This window comes from Rhinolophus sinicus, chromosome 11, assembly GCF_057876585.1.
Source record: "Rhinolophus sinicus isolate RSI-liver-muscle chromosome 11, RSI-T2T, whole genome shotgun sequence".
NCBI classification, from domain to species: Eukaryota; Metazoa; Chordata; class Mammalia; order Chiroptera; family Rhinolophidae; genus Rhinolophus; species Rhinolophus sinicus.
In genome coordinates, this window is record NC_142511.1 from 15,885,561 (window position 1) to 15,903,872 (window position 18,312).

Sequence of the window (18,312 nt, forward strand, 5' to 3'; positions counted from 1 at the left end):
GGTCAAGGAAGGAGGTGGGACATGAGGCTACCAGTTTCCTGCTGAGTTGATGGAAGCTTTTCCTGCCAGATCTGCCCTTAGAAAGAACTGCCTGCTAAGGCTTATGTTGATGGCTGGGAGAGACTGGAACTGAGGCCGGAAAAGAGGTGCAAACCTGTCCGGAAAATCCAAAGGAATGAAAGTGAAGGCCAGGAATTGCTGAATTTAAATGGAAATCTTTGGGGATGGTTTTTTTGAGGGTAGTTTATCGTTAACTCAAGATTTAAGTTTGAAAGATTGATGGTTATAGAGAAGAGGAATATTCAAATGTCTTCTTTAAAAAGTGACCAGAAATATCATTCTCACCCCCAAAACTCTGCACTTAATTTTAGAATTAGTAATAAATAAGACATCTGGGTGGAACCCAACAGAAGTGTTTCTGAAGAATTTTGGGAGCTGGGCATACTTTTCTGCAAATGAACAGCAGGCCCTATTTTGAAAAAATGTTCTTTAATGTCTGAAGAGACAGCCAAGAACTTGTTTCCCATTCTCTTCTCCTTGGGTGACCTTCACCAAACACAAACTTTGTTTTCTTTTTTTTAAAAAAAGACTTTATTTCTTTAGAGTTGTTTTAGGTTTACAGCAAAATTAAACGGAAGGTACAGAGATTTCCCATTCACACCCTCCCCCATTATCACCATCCCCCATCAGAGTGGTACGTTTGTTATAATTGATGAACCTACATTGACACACCACTGTCCCCAAAAGTCCGTAGTTTACATTAGCGTTCCTTCACTCTTGGTGTTGTACATTCTATGGGTTTGGACAAATTTATAATGACATGTATCCACCATTATAGTATCATACAGATAGTTTCATTGCCCTAAGAATTCTCTGTGTTCTGCCTATTCATCCCTCCTTCCCTCCCCCTGTAACCCCTGAAAATCACTGGTCTTTTTCTATAGTTTTGCCTTTTCCAGAATGTCATATAGTTGGAATGATATAATATGTAGCCTTTTCAGATTGGCTTCTTTCTCTCAGTAATATGCATTTAAAATTTCTCCATGTCTTTGGATGGCTTGAGAGCTCATTTCTTTTTAGTACAGAATAATATTTCAGTGTCTGAATGTGCCACGATTTATCAGTTCACCTACTGAAGGACATCTTGGTTGCTTCCAAGTTTTGGCAATTATGAATAAAGCTTCTATAAACATCCATGTGTAGATTTTTGTGTGGACATAAGTTTTCTCTTCCTTTGGATAAATACCAAGGAATACAATTGCTGGATCATATGGTAGGAATAGTTTAGTTCTGTGGAAAACTGTCAAGCTAACCTCCAAAGCAGCTGTACCATTTTTCATTTACTAGCAAAGAATGAGAGTTCCTGTTGCTCCACACCCTCACCAGCATTTGGTGTTGTCAGTGTTTAGGATTTTGGCCATTCTAATAGGTGTATAGTGGTATCTCATTGTTTTTTTTTAAATTTGCTTTTCTCTGATAACATATGATGTGGAACGTTTATTTCATATGTTATTTGCCATCTATATATCTTCTTTAGTGAAGGTATATATCAAATCAGTGTATATTGTTTAATCAGGTTGTTTATTTTCTTATTGTTGAGTTTTACGAAAGCTCAAACTTTTATCCAGTATCTTTTGGGGGCAACTCCTTATAGGAGATGCTATGGACTTAGATTACTTAGATTCAGACCCTAAACAAGAGGGGGAAGATTTAAAACAAAACCAACTTTTTGTGAGATTCAGTTTGGTTTAAACTAAAGGTAGAAAGTATACTCCATAAAAAGGGCAGCCTATGGGATTAAGTTAATCCTGAAGAGTCATCAAAACTAGGCAATCCCGAACCAACTTTTTTCTGTCTGTCTCCTGCCTTCACAGAAGCCATATCAGAATCATGGATCTCAATGGCCTTTTTAGTTTTGCTCAGTTCCCTTCCACAAAGGCCAGCCTTGCTGTTGTGTGTCCTCCATTCATTGCCTTGCTTGAAGAATGCCTTGCTGTGTGGAGAAAACATGGAGCAGAGTTCTAGAATGTTTTCTGTAGTTCAAGAGAGTTATATAAATTTTTTTCAAGCCCACTTGTTTTCTTTCCAACATCTACAGATGGCTTTGGGGGCATCCACTCTGGGCATGACACTGGATTGTTCCCCATGAGAGGAGCAGAAAAGATGAATGGTAGTGATTCTAAAGAAAATCTTGTGAAGTGAATGGATGAAGGCCCAATACAACAAGCCTGTGTGAGCAGACAGCCAAGAATGTGGACAATTTCTGTGTAGATTGAGCTCTTGGTGGGAAGCTTCTCAGGGAGACTATGTTGAAATTGTATCCCAGTTTGCCTTCCCCCATTTGTGCCTCCTCCCTTGGCTGTTGCTTGGGGTGTGTATTCCTCTTCCAGTAAATACTGTTCCAGAAGGATCCATGGAACCTTGGCTCTTGTACATGAGTGTAGTGACTTGAGTTTTGATTTTACTTGTAGAGAATCCCTTCCTTGGGTAATAGGTTACTTTGCACCTAAAGTGTGGACTTTTCTCCTTGGAGCTACATGAACGGTGCAATAAAACCGCTGACGTGTGAAGTATGTTATTTCATCTGCATTACCCTTCTGGAACACTGCTATATAGGGACTGCGCTCATGCCATTTCATTGCTCACAAAAGTACTTGTGACACTGGCTAATTCTCCAAACTCAAAGATAATCATTATATTTCTATCACTTTATATGTTTAATTGTAGAGAAAAAAATTATAGTAATACAGCGCTGCAGATAAACATGGGACCCAAATGACCAGGCTCCCTGAAGTTCTCTGACCTGCCTGTTCATATTTTTTGCCCAAGTTATTGGGTTTAGAAGAGTTATTAATATATACATTGTATCCATTTATAAGAGTTCTTAGCATATTTGTATTTAACCATACTAGTCTTTTGTTATATTTTTGCAGTTTCTTACTTTTTCTTTGGATTTTTAAAGTGCTTTTTGTAGTTCAGAAAATTAAAATGTTTATGTCATCAAATTTGATAATATATTTTCCTTTATAGCTTCTGAGTATTTTTTAATACTCAGGTGTTTTATAATCTAAGACGACAATCAGATTTTCTCATTTTGTTTGTTTGTTTGTAATTCTTTTAAAGTCTCCACTATATGTTTGCTTTCTCCTATTTTTGTGGCAGAGCTACTCAGGAAATGAATCCACAGAACCAGCTTCTTTCCTAGCTCATTTTGCTGCAGCAGGAAGCTGCTGGGGAACAGGAGGAGATAAATAACAGACAGTAAGCTTTTGGAGGAGCCCAGCACAGAACACAATAGGTGCTTAACGCACCTTTGTTGAAAGAATACACTGCGGGCTTTTGTCTTAACGCAGCAGGGACAGAGCTCTTCCAACTTTGCCAAGTACTTTCCAGACGTTATCACTTGCACAGCCTCAAGATTTCCTGCAGTAGACAGAGAAGCTGGGGATAAGGTCGGGGTGGCTTAGTCAGCACTGGCCAGAGCTAGACGACAGACAGCTTTATTATAGTAGAGGAAATGCCTTGCAGCCGCCAGTGGGGGGTTTCTCCTCCTGTCACCAGGACTTGGTGACCGGCGAATTTCAAACAAAGGCAGTTTCTACTCGGAGGTAGCTTGTTTTGAGGAAGGACTTGTTACTTTAGACAAAACATATTGTATGTAAAATGCATTTTGTCCCGCAAATTGGGAGCAAGCTTGGCTCCCTGCTATGGTTTCCATTCCTTTTCTTGTCACTTTCTGCCATCTACTGGACACAGCACGAATTACTCTGGAGTTACTTGAGGTTATACCTGTGTCGTACAGGAAGAATACAGGGAACTGAGAGGAGAAAGTCTCACCCTCAAACCATAAGTGATGAAGCCACATGCTTAGGACAAATTTCGTGGGACCAGGCTGAAAGATTCGTGTCTGAAGCTGGTCTTCTGACTTTCCTGCCTCATCTAAGTTCCACTGAACGGCATTCTTACAACCTGATGCCAAGTTTCTTATTTCTACAGTCCCATCATGGATTGTCAGTCTCACTTGTATTCAGATGATTAGTGCTTTGGGTCTAGATGTCAAAATATTTATTTCCGAATTTCACTTGTAATTGTCAAGAAGCCAAAGAATCCTATCAGAACAGCCATGTAACTTTTTATTAGGCACAAAGATCCTTGCTCCACTGAAAGCCAGGGACCACGTGGACATCTCTATTCTGTTCTTCTCCACTACTTTTTTATATTTCACTCTTGCAGGCCAATGAGTCTCTGATGACTTTCAATATTCATTCAACAAATGCTTATTGAGCACCTACTATGGGCCACACATGGTGCTGGGAACACAGGCAAGATATGGTCTCTGTCCTCTCGCTTATAAACAAGTGGAAAGCCCGTTGCACATACATATATAAAAGTCTGTTCGGGGCAGTGGGTGCTGATTTAAACTAGGTTTGGTTATTTAAATGGAGGACCCTGGAGAACTCAACTAAAATTAAATCTCTTTGGGTGATTTCCAGACACGGGCTAATTGACCAATGAATCTTTCTTTCAGGTCTTTTTTGTTTTGAGGTTCACTCTTGCATTCTTTCATAAGATGTGACCAAGTGTTAAGGAAAATTAACCCTTTCCCACAGCCCCAGCTACCCCCAGGAGAAGTCCCCGGCTGAGAATAAAAATGGTACATCTTTACAGTCTAAGTTCAAAGAAACATCCTTCCCTTTTGCCAGACACCCCACCCCTTGTAGGAAAGTGGGGCTTGTAGGAAAGTGGGATTGGAGGCGTCGTGGATTCTGGTAGAACACCCTAACTCCAGAAGTAGAGGTAGCACATGACAGTGTTAGGACCTGGGGAGACACTACTGTTCTTCTGGAAGCTGGGATTGGCAAGATCCCCCAAAGACATCATAGCCATAGAAGCTGCATGGGACACTGTCGGCCCAGGCACCAGACACTGCAAATGTTAGCAGCGGTGCGGTGCCAGCCCTAGGATGCAGAGTAGACAGGACAGAGAAAGTGGAGAGTTACCTCCGATATCCAGTCCTTTCACATAAACAGACTCTCACCTCCAACTCCCCAACCCCACTGCTGATTTTCTGCAACCTGTCCAAGCACATGAGATCAGACAGAGAACCAGATCAGACCCAGGGGGTGACATGCCTTCCCCTCTCCTCCCCAATTCTACAAGAGTTCCGTTTTCTTCATGAGGCTAGCAAAGGGACAGAGCTATGAATGAAAAGTAACCAACATAATAATATCCAAATTTCCTGGGTCAGATGAATGGTGAGACCTGGATAATGTAAGTAGCCTGCTCTCAGCAGAGAAAAGTTGAAAAATAAAAGTGATTCTTAGTTTGCATGTCTAATGGTGGATATGTTATTCATGCTTGCTACAAGGTGTAGTCTATGTCACCTTAAGGACGCAAAGGTGAAAAAGGTGGCCATGGGTCAGAGTGGAGACTGCACTGGCTTTGGAGGCAGACAGAGGATGTTTGCCTTCCCACCATTCCACTGCTAGCTTTATGGCCTTCACTCCCCTCTCTGCATTTGTTTCTTCGCCTGAAGAATGGGGATAATTATATGTCCCTTTCAGAATTAGTATAAGGATGAAAAATGTATATAAAGCATGGAGCATAGTACACTACCTATTCGTATTACGAGGACTAGGTTGTCTTGCTCTCAAGGCACTTGCAGTCTAGTTGGAGTATGAAGACTATCCTAATAATAACCAATTATGTTCTGTGACAGACAATGCCTTCGCAAGTCAGACAGGAGTTGGATGTAGGGAAAGAAGCATCCTGCTAACTTCCATCCTATAGCTGTGGTTTGTGTAGTCCAAGGTGTTCTAAAGTGCCAGAAAATAAAGTATGACTGAGGAACCCTACGATACTGCATAGCAACCCCCTAATTAGGGAAAGGGCATCTTTAGCATTAAAGGGGCATAAACATCAAGAAGTGGGCTTCAGAAAAAGGAATTCCTAGTATCTGAGCTCAGAATAAGGGTTTTCCACTCCTGGTGTATGAGAAAGAAAAAAAAAAAATACCATGAGTGCACATTAAGCTCCTTTAATGTAAGAATTGTGAATGGTGACGTGTAACTCTGCTCAGAGGCAGGGCTTTAGAGTTTCTTTTGCGTTACGGTGTTTAGCGCATCTGGTGGAAGGATGGACAGAACCTGGACAGTTAAATGGGAACTCCCCAATATTACAGGCAACACACCGTTTTCCCCTAACTATCTGTAACAAGTCAGCATCCACTCAGGAGAAGAACGTCTGTGTATTTTTAGATAGAAAAGTGCTGTCTCCTTGTCCTTTTGTAGAAAACGCATTTCTCTCTCCTTCCCTTTCTGAGGCCTCCTGGTATCTCAGAAGAGAAAGGAGCTACCTGGTAAATAAAGATAAGCTGTGTTTGTTAGCAGAGATTTGCGAGGGAAGAGGCTATTTAAAAATGGATAAGAAGGTAATTGTGTTCCTCTGGCTCTAAAGCAGGGGCTGGTTTCCCCTGTCAGGGCCTGGCCTCCCAGAGGAGCCGAGTAAGTGTGCTTGCCACCCCGGCATGACCTGGAGCTGACACGTTCGAAGCTGCACTCAGTTGTAGGAACCCTCAGAACTTTGGAGTTAGTGAGTTGTCCTGATGGTAGATGCCCTCCACGGAGGGCTGATGCTCTGCCAGGAGAGTCAAGTGTCGTCGTTTTTAGACCGATCCTTGGAAGAAAAGAGACAGTGGTGCAGTGCAGCCCCAGTGCCTGGTTGCATGTGACCGAGCCATTGTACATCTCACCGCCTCATGCTCTGCAGCAAGGAAGCGTGCAAAGTCTCCTGGGAGGACCAGGTAACCGGCTACGGAAATGAAGCATGGTGGTAGAGGCCATGTCTCCATGATGTCCCACATCTACTTCAAAACTGAGTTCAGTCCGCTCTCCAGATGTTTCCACATGCATATAAGTTTGCCAATGGGAAGACAAAGCAATCTGTTGACTGAATTTTGCCCTTTCCACCTGATTGTTCTGGGAGAGTGATCTGTGAGGAACTGATATTGGCCAAAAGACAAAGGTACCCATCTTTCTCTACCCAATGTTTATATCGTGACTTTCCCTGCCCCCCACATCCCAAGCTTAATGAAACGGGAAAGCCCTGTGCGGAGAGGACAACGTCCGCTCTTTGTCCTCTCATGAACTCAGCTTATCCCGATCGTGTTGACTCTGTGCGATTCCCAGAAAATAGAAGCCAGCGACCAACCACCAGCAAAATGACCTGGTCCACTTGCGCCTGGCCTTCTTCCCATATACCTGCTGTTCGCAAGTGGACCTGGGTGAGGGAAGGCGAGCTTAGAAAGATGTTATGCTGAGAAATACGGATAGCTTTGCAGGCCCCACATTTTCTTCTCAGGCTAATTTGTGAGCATAATGGGTATGTGTGACACCTAGACAGTGTCATAAAGCAGAACACAAGGGCTGTTTGCTAGTAGTTGGAGATCAGTTGTCAACCCTCCACCCCCCATAAGTTTTTGCTTAAAGCCAAAACAAAAACAAGAACAAAAACTGGTTATTTGCCTCAGCTGGTTATTTGGATATTTCTGAGGAATAAAGAATAGCTGTGAATGGTATGTTATTAAAACATCCATTTTCTGCTGTGATTTTAACTGTATGAAAGTGCAGAAATTCAGTTTTTGAATTTCCAGACTCTATCTCTTCCTGGCACTTTCTCTTTAGCTTCCTGTTTGTGTGTATGTGTGTGTACCCCAGAATTTAGTTAGCATGGTCCCAATCCTTAATTTACCCCCTTGTTTTTCTCCTTACTTCTTCCTGTGTGTTTTAAATCATTTCAATAAATCACACGATTGGAGCATTTTAGCTTGTTCTGTGAGCATTTCTGTTTTCTGATATCTGAGGTGGTTTGTCTGGTAACATTCTTTGGAGTCTACCATTGCGTTAAAGTAATTACCCACATGACAACATTAATCAGTTATTTAACTCTGGTAAAAATCCCCAAATTTAAGAGGTTTAACATTGTTAGTTTGCTCAACAATAATCCAACATGGATGTTCCTCGTCAGGCAGCTTTTGTGGGTAGCTCTCCTTAAAGCTGTGACCTGGTGACATGGGAACCTTCCATCTTGTGGCCATGTCTCCTTAAAGTCTTTGGAAATCCTCTCCATTAAATAGGCAGATAGAGAGAGTGCAGATTACATGTGGGAGGATTTTGGGGGCAAAGCTAGAAGTGGCATACATTACTCTCACCCACATTCTATTGAACAAAACTAAGTCACATGTCTGTGCCCATGTGCAAGGGAGGCTGGGAAATGTAGTCTAGCTGTATAATAGGGGATGGGAGGGGTTGGGGGGGTGGGTATGTGAGGGATGTGGGGGGTGGGGTAGGGGGTAGGGGGAAGGGATTGTGAGAATCCGCCAGTCTGTGTTGGAGTGTAACTACAAACTAATACCAGCTCTGAAGGGAGGGTGTGGAGGAATTTTCATTCCTCAAAATACTGTTGCAGTATTATTTATTTACCTCAGGGAAAAGTGGTGGTTGAAGCTGATGGCTCCTTAAGTCAACTAAAAATGACACAAATAATCAGTGTTCATTTTAGAAAAATAAGAAAATACAGATTCAGGTGACTAACTGATATACATTTTAATCAAAGGTGCACTATATTGGTACAATTCTGTGAATAGTAAGGAGTGTGTGGCTTGATCTATTAAGATTATGTGGAATCATAGAATGATTGAAAGCAAAGAACTAAATAGAATAATGGAATTTTGGAACTAGAAGAAACCTTAGAAATTATTTAATCCAAACCCTTAATAAATAATGGCACTGAAAGCAAGGCAGAGGAAAGGTCCATTTCCTGAGCTCTGGCAATGCTCTGATGTCGATACTCTCTCCGTTCCACGGGGAAGCATAATAACTTGACTTACTCAAAGTCACACAGCTATTGAGAGAAGTGAGACTGGCACCCAGGGCTTCAAATTATGAGTCGATGTGCTCTTTACATACATTTAATTAGCACCCCCTTCCTCTCCCCCTGCCATATGTGTGTGTATATATATATATACATTCTTGCTCCTCTTCTAAGCATTGTGTGAGTTTAATTTGCAGTCCACTGAAATGGAAAGAAGACATGATTAATGTGCATTATTCTCAAAATGTGAGGTGAGCACGTCTGTGGTGTTACATTTGTAATAGCATCATTTTCGCAGCTTGTGAGCTATTTTGCAAATAGCACCGAAGTATTTTGCCTGGTAGTCACCAAGTTTGAAGAGAAATGAGATATTCTTTTCACTGGTCTGGAAAAGAGCAAGTTGCAGTGGCTGACTTCAGAATGACCCATTGTTCTGAGCCTAACAGGTGCAGGTTTTGACACTAAGGGTCGGATCCCATTACCACTCGAGTTGCATGGATCACTGACCTTGAAAGAGGTCTGCACACACATCAGTGTGGGACCCGTCCTTTAGGAACCACGACCACTAATCTGAATGGCTATTTAGAGCTGTGAATGGCATTTAACAGGCGTCCCTCCATTCTTTCATGCTCATTGAAGAATCTCAGTCCTTCTCCTGCTCATTAGAACTGACACTTCCCAGGCCAGAGGAATGACCAGGGTGAATCAGAGAGGTAAGATCTTCATCCTCAAGGATGGGGACAGTTTGGGGCCAGCTGGGGATGAAAGAAGTCACTACTGGCAATTGGGACTTGGAGCTTATAAGTGTGTCTCCATTACAACAAACACAGTTTGGTGAAAATAGCTCAAAAATACCTAGGTTTAAAAGTTAGATGATCCAATCAAGTCATTTTATAGTAGCCTGTTAAAAAAATGAATTCTTGGGCTGGCCTGGTGGCTCAGGCAGTTGGAGCTCCATGCTCCTAACTCCGAAGGCTGCCGGTTCAATTCCCACATGGGCCAGTGGGCTCTCAACCACAAGGTTGCAAGTTCAATTCCTCGAGTCCCGCAAGGGATAGTGGGCTGCGCCCCCTGCAACTAGCAACGGCAACTGGACCTGGAGCTGAGCTGCGCCCTCCACAACTAAGACTGAAAGGACAACAACTTGAAGCTGAACGGCACCCTCCACAACTAAGATTGAAAGGACAACAACTTGACTTGGAAAAAAGGCCTGGAAGTACACATCGTTCCCCAATAAAAGTTCTGTTCCCCTTCCCCAAGAAAAAAAAAAATCTTAAAAAAAAAAAAGAATCCTTTATCTCTTATGCATACACCACCTGCCCACTCGATTTCTCAACCAAACAGGCATTTTCCCTCTGAAGCTGGTTTAATGTTCTGTTTTCATTTTATTTACTTCATTTAGTGTGTAGTTTGCTTTTGTATACATGGTGGTCATGTTTATGACTTTGGCTAATTTCTTGAAATCAAAATATAAGAAAGGGCACTACAAATAACAATCCACCTAAATTTTGAGGGTACATGGCCACTGTATGGCTATTTCATGGAGCAAACTTGTCATTGGGTGCAAACTAAGCATTTATTTAATTTTGCCGTAAGGCGAAATAAGATACATATTTACAACATAGCACTTTGCACGCAAAGACATTGAAAGAAAAAATTAACAATTTTTTTTTATTTTAAATTTTGTTGAGATACAATTGACATACAACATTTTATAATTTTAAGGTGTACAGCCTGTTGATTTGATACTTTTATATATTGCGGTATGATTACCATCAAAGAATTAGCTAACACCTCTATCACAACACATAATTATAATATGTTTTTTGTGATAAGAACAACTAAGATCTCGTCTCCTAGCAGCTTTGAAGTTTATAAGACAGTATCGTTGACTATGATCAACAATCATCGTCTGTGCTATGCATTACAACCCAAGAATTTATTTATCTACTAGCTGCAAGTTTGTACACTTACATGATATCTGTCATCCCATTGATGTCCAGGATTGATTCAGCCTATCTGACTGGCTAAGCGGTGTCACCTTCCGTACGTGCCTCCCAAAGTTTCTTGCTAGGTGGAAGAGGACTGCCTTCCCTGGTGGAAGAGAACTCTTCTTTAGTCAAGGGAATACAAGTGACTATGCTCCCTGTGTAGAACCTTTAAACACACTGTCAAGGTCTTATTACTCTCTATTTTGCATATGGGGGATAGTGAGGTAATACAATCTTCTCAAGGTGTAAGAATATGGCAGATCTCTCATTAGAAGCCAATCTGCTTCAAATCCCAGGCTACTTCATGAAATATTGTTGCGTCCCAAAGCGACACGATGAAGCAGTGTATTAATTCAATAAATCAGTGAATAGTTCGGGTCACAAAATAGAATGGCAAAAAGTTCTCCTTAAGGAGATGGAATAGCTTGTTGGTTGTGGTTTCCTTCCCTTTTAGGGAGTTGTTGTCATCCATTCAATGCTTATTACTACTTAGGTCTTCAGCTTTCTTTCAATATAATTTAGGGAACCAGAACTTAACATAACTTAAAATCTTCATTTGTATTTGTTCTACAAAAATATAATTCTTTAGTAAGCAATCGTTTGTTTTTTTACCAACCTCTCCCTATTTATTTATAATAATCAGTTTGTATGATTAATTCCAGCATTTTCTGCACTAGTAAAATATAATGTCACCCAGGGAAGATAGAAAACTAAACTCCTTAGTGTAAGTAAAGTATCCTTGCTACTTTCCTGCATGGGATTTACATAACCTTTGCTTTCCTCCTATACTTCAGAGGAAGACCATTATCTTATTTTCATCTATAGCTTGCTTCAACCTTTTTTGGTGACAGTTATCAACATTATTCAGCTAAAAGTTGCCAATTATTTCCTTAACTATGATCGTTAATTTTCTTACTTTCTGCCTGTCATTGTTAAGGGCATGTGAATGTTCACACTTACTGTCTCCATTTTTCCTCCGTAAGCTGCGGATGGGTAAAATCCCTTCTTCAATACTTGTGCTGCTGGATAATTTACTTGCTCAGAGATCACCCTCCATTTTATGAAGTGATTTCTTATTGGAGACATGAGAAAATCAGAATATATTCAAGACATGGTTTGGCCTCCACTGATTATTGTGTATTTGCCTTTCTCCGTGATCCAGACCTAGCAGAGCATCTGGTACAGCTCAGTAAGTGTGGACCCCAGTGTGGTCTTTATGTGTGAGAACAGTATGGATAAGCCAGGTACATTTAGTCACCCATTGTTGAAATGCAAATGTCCTTCTGATGCGTCAGTGTCCAGAGGTCTAAGATGCTGCTCTGAGAGAAACGCATAATAAATCCCACCCCCCATTCTTCTGCAGTTTAAGTCATTTATGCGCAGCACTCCCATCCTTGACAGGATAGTAAGTTTTCCTTTCATGCCCCACAATCTCCATATTTGTTTCATTTCCTCTTCCAGAGCCACACTTATTTATCTTCCCTGTGTATGTTTTGGGGGATGTATCTATTAGTGAAAGAGCATTTTCAATAACCTCTTCTGCTTTTGTGATGTTTCTATTCGCCTTCCTCTTTTATTACACAAGTTGACCGGGTCCCGTCAAAGAAGGGAGAAGCCATCAACATCCAGGGTTCAGCTATCTCCGAGTTGAGACACATAGCATTGGAAGCACAATTTAATACTGAGCATTGCACAGTTAGAAAGGGGGAGAAATCATGGCTAGCTGGAGCAGTAATGAAGGTGAGTGGTGGGCGAGCAGAGGCTGTGTCTCAGGAGGATCGTGCACTTTTGAAAATGAGGGTGGAAAGGAGAAATGACCTAAGAGCTAAAACATAAACCCATGGTTCATTATAAGGAATGAGGGTTGAGACCAACGTGAACACTGGCTTTTCAAGTCTCGAATGAGTTCATCTGTCTTGTTTAGATTTGGCTTTTATTAGAATCTATTATTATAGTGAAATGATGGCAATCATCTTTCGGAACTGACCTGAAATGGAGAGAATACTTGTTGCTGATCACTTGATTATTTGGGCATAAGTCGTGTTTCCAATGGAATATGCGGTGTAAGCTAGAAGTGACGGTTTGACGTGGGATTGGTAAACATGTATCCTACCTTTAAAAACATCTATTAGTATAATGGCTATTTTTTGCTTTTATCTCTTTAGCAGCTCTTTCTGGTGTTCTGGTATTATGTTAGAATGCATTTGGATGGCGGGGGGACTTGTTTTAAAAATTGGGTGACCTGATAGAAGCTGTTTTGAAAGCTTCATGATTAGAGAGGGAGAGGCCAAGGGGCATTTGCCAATGTTCTCACATTAGGAAAGATTATTTGGAAGGAATGAGATTTCAGGAACTGCTTGAGAAGGGAACATTCTAACTGGCAGAGCGTGCAGAGAGGATATTCAGAGGCAGGACTGGCGGAATTGAACGGAGAAGCCATGCCATGTTGTTAAATAATTATGAACCTGATGCTGATTTTTGTGGAAGCTGCTGCCCTGAATTTGTCCATATCTGACACTTGCGGTGTCCTCTCAACAGCCTTTTCCCTGTTGGTGAATAAGGTCTGGGTCAGGTGTAGCAAGTAAGCAATTGAGACGGCATGCAGAAAAGGATGATGAAGCAAAAACCATTGTGATATGGAAGTGGCTTCTTTCGTACTATAGATAAACATACACAAATAATGTCATCCCACTGTCCCATATTCCCATCTCTGTGAAATTCTGGCCCAGCTCAATTAATCTGTCTTTTATGAAAACGTGTCTATGTCCCCAGCTGTGGTTGATGATCTCCTTCCTTTCACTGTGACAGCATTTTCAGCCTTTGTTATCCCCCTTGTGAATAGAGACCATGACTTAATTCTTCTTCACGTACCAATAACAAGTGCTTAATATCTATTTTCGAATCAAACATAGATTAACATGCAAGGAAGGTATTGAAAGAATGGTTCTATTTGGACTGAACTGGCAAGCTCTGCTCTCAGTTTGTAATGATCACGTACATATTTCTATGTGCACACACACGTGCTTTAACCTTTACATGTGGACACACATGTTTGAAGGCAGTGGTGGGAAGAGGTTTGGCATTCAGGCTCTGGATAGACAGAAGTTGATCACTATCCAGCTGTGTCATGTTGGGCAAGGTTCAGTCTATCCTACTGCAGTGTGCTCTTGTGTAACTGGGGATGTAGAAGCGTATGTCTTTTAAGACAGTTGTCAGAATAAAATGATATAATACATGCAAGGCACTGAGAACAATCCCTTTCACTAATGATTATGTAATCTATATTGGCTATTGATAGTTGTTTACAAATTCCCTCATCTGTGTAACTCTTGTCTTCAATCCCAGATTATAAAGGCCTGTTGCTTTCTCTTCTGTTTCCTAGCTCAGGCTTGAGCATAGAGAAAACATCTAATAATTTTGTATTTCTTAATTGCTGGAATTACACGAGGGCCTGGAGAGCTCGTGGTGCCTCACAGTATTTCCCTGAAACGTTCCAGGCAGTAAAAGTGTGAAGGTAAATGATAGTTCTGAACCCAGAAGGATCCCATATTTAGTCAGAAAGGCCTGGGGCCTCTGGAACTTTCTGAGATGGTAGTAAGAAATATTTATAGCTATAGGCAAAACATTTTTCAACAAATAGCATTAAAAAAGAAGCCACGCTTATTCCAAGTCCTAACCAGGCCCATGTTTTAGCAGTGCTGAGTTCCAACATGGCTGTTGAATTTGGGCAATTTTAATTTTTTCTTGTTGCTGCTTTTTTTTTTTTTTTTAAAGAGATTTGAACTTATGTTCTGGTTCATTGCTGTGTCCTGAATTAATGTTATCTAGGATAATGTTGATTTCTACGGTAAAGAAATTAGCCTAGGAATATTTAGTGCAACTTTTCACACTCTATTCAGGGAGAAAAGATAGCGGTGTTGTAAAAATATCTTCACTTCTTTCAAACATTTTGAGATGAGCAAGACTTCACATTCCTATTGCTAAATAAATGCCCTCTTCACCATGAAACCATCAAATATTTCAAGAGAAATTAAATCCTTTAGACTCTGATTCTTTTACACTCGACTCAACAGAATCTTTTGTAAGAGCAATTTGATAGCTAAGAAACCCCAGGAGCTTTTATTCTTGAACTAGGAGGTCACATTTTTGCCAGTGCTCATTGCAACTTGAACCGAGAGAAGCTCAAGTTCAGCTTCAAATTTGGAATCCACAACCTTGAGTGAGTTCCAATGCCGGTAAAATCCATTCTCCCTGCAAACTCGCTCAGAGGCTATGCTTGGGATACAATGGACATCTTGGAAAAGCATGTGTTGAGGGGAAGGAAAGAACTGTTAGGCCAGTCCAGCTATGTCCCAAGGTCAGGTCACAGGCAGAAGTCAGCCCATGCAGTGGCATTCTGGGACAGCTGAGAAGTCGAATTCCGAAATCGCGTACCCATGGGCCAACATGGGAAAGGAGTGAAACATCAGGGCTGAGTTCTCCATGGATTCCTCACAGTGAATACTCGCTACATGTCTTCATCCATTCCTTTAACAAATACCCATTGAGTGGGTGCTGTGAACAAACATTGTATAAACAGTGGAGACACAGAGGTAGCAAGGCAGAAGTGTCAAAGATAAACAAAGTGGGACCCTGGTTAAAGAGGGAAGGACAAGTTTAGTCAGTAATAACTATTGCAGTAGGGAAAAAAATCTGGTGTGAACCGAACTCAGCTTCAATCTGTACAGAGGTGCTGGACGCTTTAAGCAGAGAATGAGGAACTAGAGAGGGGAGTGAGTGGGGGCTCAGTAGAGTCTGGGAAGTAAATTACAAAAAGCAGAAGGGAGGTTGGTCCATGGGAAACCTCTCTGGGTTTGCTAACTGGTGTTTATCAAAGTTAGGCTCCTCCCCTCCCACAGAGACTGGGAGACACGGGCCCTATCTACAGGTGTTGGTGGGAACAAACAGTAAATTCTTTTGGCAGGCTTGAGTTTTCTCAGGCACTTTAAGGGGGGCTGGGACCATCTCAGGGATGTGGCCGTAGGCTGCTAGTGTTTGTCCAAGTTTTTATAGGCCAAGGTTGAGGCCTAGTCAAGAAGAGAGCTCAGAGGGGCCTGGTTAGAGTTTGGTCAAGAAGAGAATCTTTGTCACTTCCCTTGTAGAATTTCATTCTAATGGGAAATGAGAGAATAACACTTTAATTAAATCCTTTAATATGACTTTACAGTAAGAGTACTTGTTCTGTGTTTTAGATGTTCCTAGCAGGATTAGTAAAGAGGCCATTTATTCTTTTTCTATGAAATTCATTAACTTGGGACATTCATGCAAGAACTACCCTGAGTGAGGTATAATGTGTAAATGAGATCATCCTGTTTTGCTGTGTTCTTTTCATGTCCTCAAAAAATCTGCTAAGATGACTGAGTGGTTTACCTTTCCCTTGGCATACCAACAACAGCTATGTATGTAGCATTCAGAAAGTCTAAACTCTCCCAAATCAATGATTTGGACAGGGCATTTCGAATATACAAACACATCTTTTCTCTATTTTGGTTTTGAGATGATGATTTGTGCACTTTCAGAACTAACCACTGCCCCACGTCTTGAAATAACTTCTTAACTCCATCAACCATTCGACATCTTTTCACCATTTTTGTATTTTCAAAGTGGAAAACTCATAATCTCAGGGCACAATAAACATCTGAGCAAATGTAGGACCTGAGTTTGGTTCCAACTCTGTCACACATCCTCTATGATACAGGACAAGTCAACCCCTTCAATTTCCTGCTCTCAGCTCAGCAGGACACAGTGAGGTGTGCCCAGATGGAAAAGTACTGTGAAGATTAAAACATGCTAAACACATGCTAGTTTCCATTAATCTCATGAGCATGCATTGTATTCAGAGTACAGAGCATTGGGTTAGGCATTATGGGGGAGGCAAATTGTGTGGAAAACATGGTTCCTATCCTTAAAAATACTAGCAATCAGTTTGAGTTGGAATTAAAAGTGAAACGTGGAAAGGTCCTGTGATGTTTGTTGTTGTAGTTTTGTGTTTTTTAGGATAAGGGGTTGAAAAGAGCATGAATGCATGTTTTTCTTCTGTCTTAAGCCCTAGATGTGAGTGGCTAGAAAACACATTATATTTAATGTGCTATTGTGATTTATTAGAATATGGGATGCAAAGTAAGGTAGTGAGCTATCCACATATGCAAGGAGACCAGCCATCTGCTTCTGTGATGTAATGCGTGATTATCAGCACTGCACATTACATGGTGGCTCCCACCGTGGGGCCTTTTCTAGAATGATGACTATAGCCCCTGAGTGGGGAACATGACTGTTTAGAAGAGCCTTTTCTCCTGAGTCATTATGTATCCAAAGCGGATGAAAATCTCATTTCATTTTTCCATCTTTAACTGACAGTTTCACTTGAGTTATCTGTAAATTCAGCAGTGACTGAGGTTCAAAGTCCTGTTACTCCGCAGGCCTTGACTTCTTGTTTATCCTGGCCCCTTATCAATCAATACTCTCCAGAGTTTGGTGCTTGTAGCAATAAAATGGAGCAAAGACCTATTGTCTGCATCTCAACTAGGTCCTTGGCATTCCAGACCTGGGGTGTCAGGCTGCCTCCTCTTCCAACCTGCTGCCTCCAGATGAAGTGACAGCTGGGGACTGAGTCTGCAGTGAGGGCAAGGCAGCTGAGGGGACAGGACACTCATACTCCTCTGGTACCTTCCTTTGCATGAAAATTATGCTACTGGGAGAAGCATGCACAGCCTAATATCAGCGTTAATAACAAACTTGTACTGTGAAGACCAAATTGATGGAAATCCTGGGCCTGATTTTCCTTTGGTTTGAAACACACGCTGTTGCAAAAGCAAGTGACCGTCCTTTATTGAGGAAATAACTTGACAGTTTCTTTCACAGTCTGTTGCTGCCATGACTGACCGAGCAAATCCTGCTCTCCCTCTCTGCTCCCTAGAGGAGCGCCTCAGGGCCACACTGGAAAAAGCGAGTGATCGATTAATGATGAAATTGGCCAACTTGCCAATAACAATAAATTGTTTTGTTCTGCCCACAGCAAGGATGCCAGCTCAGTGTGCAGCCTGTGCCTGGAGACAGAGGATGGGAACCCTGGCCAAAATTAACGTAGATGAGCTTTTATAATGAACGCAATGACAACAGTATGAGTGGCTCATGTGTGTGTCTTGGTTTTGACCAATTTAAAATGTTTCACATCGTCTCACGATCGGATATTTATATTTGCAGAAGACATGCAATGGTTGTCAAGATTTGGTCAAAGCAGGCTTCTCTCTTCTTTATTTAGGTGGATGAGGGTGAGAGTATCATGGATGAACATATAAATGTTAGTGTGTATAAAACGAAGGCAGCAAAACAACGAGAAGACCCACTAGGAATCTGCAGTCCCCTTGAGGAAATAAAATCTGCACGTGAAACAATGTGAAAATAAATACAA

The 18,312-nt window shown here is 41.4% G+C and overlaps 1 non-coding gene across 1 annotated transcript; it reads left to right on the plus strand.

The window, feature by feature from the left end:
• Positions 1-12,814: 12,814 nt before the first annotated feature.
• On the plus strand, positions 12,815-12,883 carry LOC141569395 (small nucleolar RNA SNORD2). Its single transcript, XR_012493013.1, has one exon. It is a non-coding gene; the product is annotated as a small nucleolar RNA SNORD2 (small nucleolar RNA).
• Positions 12,884-18,312: the final 5,429 nt, after the last annotated feature.